Source organism: Mastomys coucha, unplaced genomic scaffold (genome assembly GCF_008632895.1).
Source record: "Mastomys coucha isolate ucsf_1 unplaced genomic scaffold, UCSF_Mcou_1 pScaffold8, whole genome shotgun sequence".
Lineage (NCBI taxonomy): Eukaryota > Metazoa > Chordata > Mammalia > Rodentia > Muridae > Mastomys > Mastomys coucha.
The window spans coordinates 31,321,657-31,329,917 of record NW_022196914.1 but is presented as its reverse complement, the minus strand read 5'-3'; the positions used below and the strand labels follow the sequence as shown (position 1 = coordinate 31,329,917).

General features: G+C 43.4%; 1 long non-coding RNA gene across 3 annotated transcripts; it reads right to left on the bottom strand.

The window, feature by feature from the left end:
• Nucleotides 1-1,947: 1,947 nt before the first annotated feature.
• LOC116083339 lies at nucleotides 1,948-7,629 on the bottom strand. 3 transcript variants are annotated; one of them, XR_004115674.1, is made up of 3 exons: nucleotides 7,185-7,629; nucleotides 5,582-5,657; nucleotides 1,948-3,974 (listed from the first exon to the last, which is right to left on the bottom strand). It is a non-coding gene; the product is annotated as an uncharacterized LOC116083339 (long non-coding RNA). The 3 variants fall into 3 exon arrangements; XR_004115673.1 differs by having other exon boundaries at nucleotides 7,355-7,629; XR_004115675.1 differs by lacking the exon at nucleotides 5,582-5,657.
• Nucleotides 7,630-8,261: the final 632 nt, after the last annotated feature.

Sequence of the window (8,261 nt, the reverse complement as noted above, 5' to 3'; positions counted from 1 at the left end):
GTTTGTTTGTTTGTTTTTTGGAGGGGAAACTTGGAAAGGAGAAATTTACATGTAAATAAAGAAAATATAAAAAAATAAAATATAATAAAAAAGAGAGATTGGCATGTGGGCTGCAAAGAGCAGATACAGAGGTGAGGTAGCTCAAACTTTGCTGAAGTTTCTCATGCACCAGGTTCCTCAAAATTCCAGGATTGCAGAGCAACCTACCGGGTTTGTGTGCCCTACTGGATTTCAGTCATATCTGTCCCTATTCTTTCTTTCTACACCCTCATATCTCCCATCTAGAATGGTGTTTTAATCATGGCAACTACTGTTGCTGTGATGAAGCACCATGACCTAAGCATGGAGAAGAAAAGGTTTATTTGGCTTATACTTCCATACCTTATTCTATCATCAAAGAAAGCCAGGATAGAAACTCAGAAGGAACTTGGAGGTAGGAGCTAATACAGAAGCCATGGAGGGTTACTGCTTACTGGCTTGCTCACATGGCTTGCTCAGCATACTTTCTCATAGAACCCAGGAACACCAGCCCAAGGATGGCACCACCCACAATGGGCTGAGCCCTCTCCCATCAATCACTAATTAAGAAAATGCCCTACAGGCTTGCCTACAGTCCAATCTTAGGGAGGCATTTTCTCAATTGAGATTCCTTCCTCTCAGATGATTTTAGCTTGTGTCAAGTTTAGTTAAGACTAGCCAGCACAAATGGGGATATTTACGCTGTGCCATATTATGTTGGAATTATGAAACTACGATGATTAAATATGAACTTTCCCCCATAGTCTCATGACTATGGTAGCCTGACATTGCCCTTTGAGGCAGTGATGGGACCTTGAGGGCTCTGCAGTAGTCAGTAAACTCAATATAATATGTTTATTAGTAGTGCTGAGAGGTAGGAGGAGGCCTGAAGGTGTAGGTCACTGAGGTGGGTCTTTGGGGCTATCTTTTGCCATACTTTCTTCCTGTATTCTGTTTCATGTCCTCCATACAGTATATAACTTCTTCCTCTACACACCCCCAACTCTGTTGTTGTCTCACTCAGAAGCAATGGAGCCTATGATTATGCACATAAATCTCTGAAAGTGTGATCTAAACGAAATCCTTTTTCCCTCAAGCTGTCTCTGTCAAGCATTTGGTCATGGTAATGATATGAATGATACAGTAACCCTCTATTTTTATTTTCCCGAAGGGGTTCACAGTTAAGAGCATGTCTCGAGACTTTTGAATGGTTGTTGGAACTATTGATTTAGGAGTACTCAGAGATAAATGCATTTTTCATTATGAGATGGCCATGAGTTTTTGGAAGTCAGAAGAATAATATTATAGCTTGAGTGTAAGATGTCCCCCATAGATTTGTGGTGTCAGATGCTTGGTCCCCAGCCTTGTCACTATTTTGGGAGTTGGTGTAGGGTGTAGGATTCTGAAAGCAGAATATCACTGGGGCATACCTCTGAAAATATAGCTCATGTAACCAATAGTGAAATCTCTCAATCTCTCTCTCTCTCTCTCTCTCTCTCTCTCTCTCTCTCTCTCTCCCTCTCTCTCTCTCTCTTTCTCTCTCTCCCAACCTCTCTCCCTCCCTCCCTCTCCCTCCCTCTCCCCTCTCTCCCTCTCTTCCTCACCCCCCTCTCCTTTTCTCCCCAACTGCCATGAGGTGAGGATCTCTGGCCTTCTATACCCTCTATGCCTTACCATATGCTCAGGAACAGTAGACCTGGCTATGATTGACTAAATTGCTCCCTTTGAGTTGTTGTCTGCAGTATTTTGATCATATCTATGAAACCCTAACAAACAAGTCACTACAAAAGGCTTCAGTCAAGATTTGACATTCTTTAGCTTATAAGACATATCCCTCTGACCTTGACTTTCATCTTCACATGAGGTTTCCCCATGTGTGCATCTATCTCTGTGTATAAGTCTCCCTTATAAGTGAAGACATCTGCCATATTGGGTGTCTGATCTTAGCAACTTTATTTTAATGGGATCACTTTTGGGAGCTACCTATCCCCAAATGAAGTTCCATACCAAGGCTTGGGCATGAAGGGTCACAAGACAACCCATGAAGCTGGCATTAGTGAGTTAAGCATAGATCTTGTTGCCATCTAGTTCTTTCCTATGTCCCTGCTTCCTGTCTGAGCCCTATTAGTTCCTATAGGGCTGTGTCCTTGTGACAGTCAAAAAAGGTAATGCCTAGAAGTGCTTGAAATGGCATTTAGCACATAGACATTCTCAGTAGCTCGTAGCTGTGATTACTGCTATTAAAATCTAAATCTGGAAAGTGAGGGTTTGAAATGTTTACACTTGGGGTTTTTATAAGCAGACAAGTTCAAATAAGTGGACACAGGAGAATGAAATTAAAGCTGGCCAATCAGGAACTGGCAGCTAACCAATGGAATTAAAGCTGGCCAATCAGAAACTGGAAGCTAACTAATGGAATTAAAGTTAGCCAACCAGAAACTAACAGCTAAGCTTTGACCAGGATGCCCCATTTTCTTCATCCCGATTCTCATTGCATGTTGCATAATTGGCCCTCGCATCCCCTCAGTAGGGCCCTGAACCTCTAATGATCCAGTGTCCCTCAACTTATCAATTGCTCTGTAAATTTGAAAGAAAAGCTTTAATGTACCATGAACCTAAGTGTACCTTTTAATGTTCTTCCTTAGACCTCAAATAATTTATGATTACTGTGTTTCTTAATATAGACTAGCATATATCCCATCTTCAAATCCTTTAAAGTAGAGAATACATGTGGCATACAGGACAGCCTGCAGTGACACAATGGGAGAATTAGGGGTGACATCTTCTGGAATTTGCCTTGGGAGGTCTGTCTGTCACTCCTTCGTGTTCTGCTTGCTGGCACTGCTTATCTGAACCTCTGGCCTGTGCAGTGAGGCCTTTACTTCTGGGCAGGATGGTTAGTGTCTCTTCCAAACTCTTCAAGTACTCTGCTCATCTCTTTCAATCCAATTCATACAAGTCTAGTTCAATTCAGATGCAGAGACAGAGTTGTAACTCACTTCCAATTCTGGTTTTCCGATTCTCAAGGTCAAGCAGACTAGCCACTCCCCCCCCCCCCTTGTTCAATGTCTGTTGAAGGAAGCAAATCTTTAATCTACCTGAAGCTGCATCTCTATGCTCCACAGGACTCACTGAGGAGAACCTTTGTGGGACATGCTTCAGAATGTAAGCGATATTGTATACAAGAGAACTACAGGCAGACAAACAATGCACACCGTGGGAGGTTAGGCAGCTGCCTTTTTTAGACAGATAGAAAAATAAAAAACCAGACTGGCACCTGGAAAACAGTCAAGGCAGCAAAAGAAAGCGCAGGTGTCTGTGAAGCCAGCCTCATGCAGAGCGCATGGAGAGGAGCCTCCTCCTGTGATTTGAATATGATATGTCTCCAAATGTTCCAATATTGAAGGCTCGTTCCCCAGTGGTTAGTGCTACGGAGAGACAGTTGGCTCTCGTGGGCACCAACTTCCCTGACACACTAAACTTCTAATGAATACATGGCTGAACGGGCTGTTAAGACTGGGGACAACTAGAGGAATCAAGTCACTTTAGGCACGCCTCTGCAAGGTAGGTCTTGTCCCCAGCCTGTTATTCTGTTTGTTTACTCTGCTTCATGGATACCTTGTGGTGAACGTCACCGCCACTATATCTGCCACAGAGGCAGCTGACCATGGACAGTTGTCTCTGAAACTGTTAGCCGAGAACTGCCTTCCTTTTAAATTGTTTCTTGCAAGTTTCTTTCCCAGTGGTATAGACGGCAGGAAAAGGCCTATGTGTTTCTGGAGCCTCACGGATAGAAGAAGGGGCAGTATCTCCTCTTCCTCCCCTTAGCACTGCTTTTGTCTCCATCACCTGAGCTGCTGGTCTTCACATGCTCTGCCATGCTGGATGAATGTCGCCATCACCTGAGCGACTCTTCACCACACACTCTGCCAGCTGAACTGATGAAACCCCTGAAACTTTGAACCAAAAAAAAAAATCAGTCTTTCCTCCCTGAAGTTGTGTTGCTGGTGCATGACATCACAATACCCCCCCCAAAAAAAAAAAAGACAGCCACAGATCCCGTCCAAGGAGGACATGGATCTTATCTTTATGGCCTTGTTAAGCCTAGTTTACTTCAACTCCAGGCACAGCCCCACTAAGAACCAGCACCTTAGATCCCAAGGGATCATAGTTCAGCCCTAATACACTTTTAAATGAGGGGAGGGTTAAAGAAGGGGAGGAATTCAGTTTATTTTACATATGTGTATGAGAAATTAGTCATTTCCTGGTGGTAATAAGTGATCAGATTCAAGTAAAATATTTCTGTTCCAGTCATTTTCTTTGAAATAATGTTAAAATTAGTTACATGAAGATGTTCTTTCTAAAGATCTAACCAAATTCTGTTCCCTGAATATTTAAAGGAGAACATGAGCTTCCCAGTAGGGTGTACCTGCAAAGCTGGCCTCAGGCTCTGAACTCAAGAGTGTATTGAAAGTTTTAAGGTATGGTGGTGAAAGTGAAAACAGTGTGTTTGCTGCATGCCCATCTGTGAATCAATGCATTGGGCTTCACGCTGGCTAGCTGAAGGACAGAAATCAAAAAATCTCAACCACACTCCTGGTGCTGAGACCCTGGTTCAAACTTAGCTCAGGCCTAGTGCATAAATCGGTCCTCTTAGAATATCCAGCACAAATATAGCAAGCACTTGGTAGTGCATGGGTGTTTTTCTTGTTGATGAACATTGCTTTGGACAGGGACATCGAGCATCTGCTAGGTGACATGTCTTGTCATCACTTGGCTCTCCCTTCTCCATTTCTGCCTATTCTCGGATCTGGACACATCATGTCTGTGTTAGCCTTATCCCTCTCCCATTTCACAATGGAAAGAGGCATTTACTGGTATTGATTACCTACGGTAGCTGCATCATCCTTCTGGTCTCTGGGCACAGGCACCCTATTGAACCATGGGCTTGGTTGTTCCTGTGGGGTCTCCTCTGGAGCCTCTCTGCAAAGAGGGCTCAATGTTTCAGCACTGCTTGGTTTGATGTAACCTCTCTGCTCACAGCCCAGATCCAGAAGGAAGTCCTTTGTAGGTTTTCAGTGGGAAGAAGGGATCAGGGTACTTCTCCTTTACAAAGCACTTGGCTAGCAGTCCCTGCTTTCCCATCACACTAACACAGACTTCAATAATCTGCTGTGTTGCTTCTTACCCTCGCCACCAAGATTTTTATGAGACCTGTCAAATCAAAGTGTAACCTCTACAACACAAGTGCCATTTTTATCCTAAAGATAGTCAGGAATGAATTCTTATTGAATAAATACATTTGAGTTCTTTTAACTGTTGGTGCCTAGTGATGGATTATTCCTGTCTGAATGGATCCATAATATGCCATTTGCTCCATGACATTTCTTCTATTTATTATAAAACACTTTTTTTTGCACTGAGAAATGAGCTAAGTATCCAGACAAGGATAGTTCTGTCTTTGAAGATCACAGCATATCCCTTCTCCTCTGCCATTGAGGACTCTTCCACTCTTCACCCTTGCTTCCACTGTCTAACTGAAGGGCTCATGTTGGTGTGTCACCTGAGCCAGCCTGCGATGGGTCTCTGCATATAGTCTGTCCAGCTCTCTTCCAGCCAAGAGGACTTCCAAAGCCACGCTGAAAAACACAACGTGGAAAGGTGGAGTTGTCCACTAAGTGCTGTTGGGTAACTGGAGGGTGACCTTCACTCATATCATCTGCAGTGTTAGCTTCACCTCTCTCCCTTCCTCAAACGTTGGTTGACTCGTTCTCTTACTTTTGTTAATTCAGCTCTGTCCTACATGAATAGTAGTGATGAAGTATCAGTCCTACACATGAGATCAGTCCTACACAATGTCATACATAACTACTGTGAGGCAACTGATTTTTCTCCCCTGGTGGAGACCATCCCTAAAGGAAAGCAGACTAGTCCTGCCCTGTGACACTTCAGGCTCGCTTTGCTCTGACTGCCTGGGCCAGGTGATACTTAGGGTTATTCAATGAGATATAGGGAAACGATACAAGAAAACAAAGGTTATGGGGATGCCAGGGCTCCTGCCCACCATCTAATATCAGAAAGAAGGAAAGTAGTTTCTATTATTATCAGCATCCCCAGGCAGCAGAATTAAAGCCCCAGCTTCCTCTAGAGCAGAGCAGACATGTTAACAGCAGGCTTCAAAATGACAAAAATGGATGTGGCCTCTGGAGTGTGTGTCTATGGGTTCTGGTAGTGACCACAGTGGTAGAAATGGGCCATTCAATCTACTGCAGGTCATCCATCAATGTCAGGCAACTGAAGTCAGACAAAACAAAATGCGCATATCTTACACACACCGGGGGAGGTGACTCATTTTTCACAGACCCCAGGGTGGCTGATATGCACCACCTGTGCACCCTGAGACTCTGGGGGAACCCAGGGATACACGAGCTTCCCTTGGGTTGACCTGTTGTGTTGCCCTTACATTGTATTCTCCTCACTTCCAATGCTGAGAATAAGGTCCTTCCTTCATCAGTATCTCTGCTCTCCTCAAGTCAGTGGCTCAGCCATCAAACCCTTTAGTCCATCCCCAGCTCACTCTGAATCCAGTTTTACAACTGGGGAATAGTTAAGAAGAACTTGTGTTTTGTAGAATATGTTCAAGATATCACAGCTAAAATGGAGCATAGATTGGAGCATAGATGAAGATGGGAGAAGAGAATGGTAAGAGACAGAGGCTAGGACTCCTGCTAGGGAGTAGACAGGGAAGCTGCACCCATTGAATCTTAGCAATATGCTTGCCTAAACCAAGACCTACATAGTCTCAACACGAGTTGACATGTCAGCCCGGGTAGAGGAAGTGCCACAGGTACCTTCCCCTAAACCAAAAGCTACTGATAATCAATAGCTGTGTATAGAGGGGGAATCCATCTTCTCTAGGAATGAGTCTGACCAAGGTTATACAGTCTCAAGAATTCAGCCACAAATACATAGACAAAGGGACAACACTAAATGGGGTGTGTGTGTGTGTGTGTGTGTGTGTGTGCGTGTGTGTAACATAATAACAGTTTGAAATGGAATGAAGAAGACAAACAGGATATAGAGGAGGGAAAAATAAGGAGTATGAATGTTATAAAAACAGAACTCATGTATGAAATTCTCAAAAAGAGAAAAATAAATTCACTTACTCATGAATTTTATACTTTGTACATGTATGTCTTCTTAAATATACCAGCTGTCATTAGTCTTCTTTTTGCCACTATCTTTCCTATGAATCCTAAGTACCATTCTAGGTTATTTAATTTATTTACACACTTTGTTTTGCTTTTTCTTTCTGAGATCTCGTTGTCTTCCTTACCAAGATGCTTCCTCCCCTTCCATGTGGTGTCCTTGAAGGCAGCTAGCAGACACAGACAGAACATGAAACACTGATGAGCTACATGCACACCAAAGCCAGATACAATGATGCTGAGATCATCAGACAGATGGGGAAATCAAGGCAGAGAGAGGTTATGCAACTCCCCCAAAGAAAGGCTGGAGATCTGTTTCTGTGTCATATGGAAGAACTACAGACCATTGTGTTCACAGTGCTGCTAATCTCTGAAAATTCACACAGTCTGGCTCTGAATTCAGTCTGAGAGGACATAGAGTTTTCTGTAATGCTGAATTAGTTGCCAAGGAAGCCCTCATAAATCACAATGAAAGCACTGACTTAGAAACACAGAAATAGATTTTCTAGAAGTTCTAGAAGCTGAGACTCTAGAACCAATGTATCCACAGGGCCTCAACCTCAGGCTTTCACTAAAAGCCTATTCCATGCATGCCCCAGGTTTCTAATCAACAGGAAATAATTGTCCACTTAGGGCTTGTATCCACATGGTTCCGTCAGTAGCTCTCCAGTTCCACTTCATTTTCACATGGCTTCCTCTCTTTTTGTCTCTGCACAAGTCAAGAGTCACCAAGTCTCCAGCCTGCCATGACCCCAATATGCTGACACTGTATCAAATTATCAAATTCAGGAACTGCAGGCATATCCCTTTACTTCAGGCCCATGAGGACAATGTCTCTACGGTACACTGTCAAAATGACCCATATACTTGTTACTACATACTCCTCCTTAAGAGGAATTCCAGAGACTTATCTTTCTCTGCTTTTTGGGTCTGTATGAGACCCCAATCATATGCTAGGTTGAATCCTCTATAGGTATCTATCTTAGGGTTTTACTGCTGTGAACAGACACCATGCCCAAGGCAATCCTTATAAGG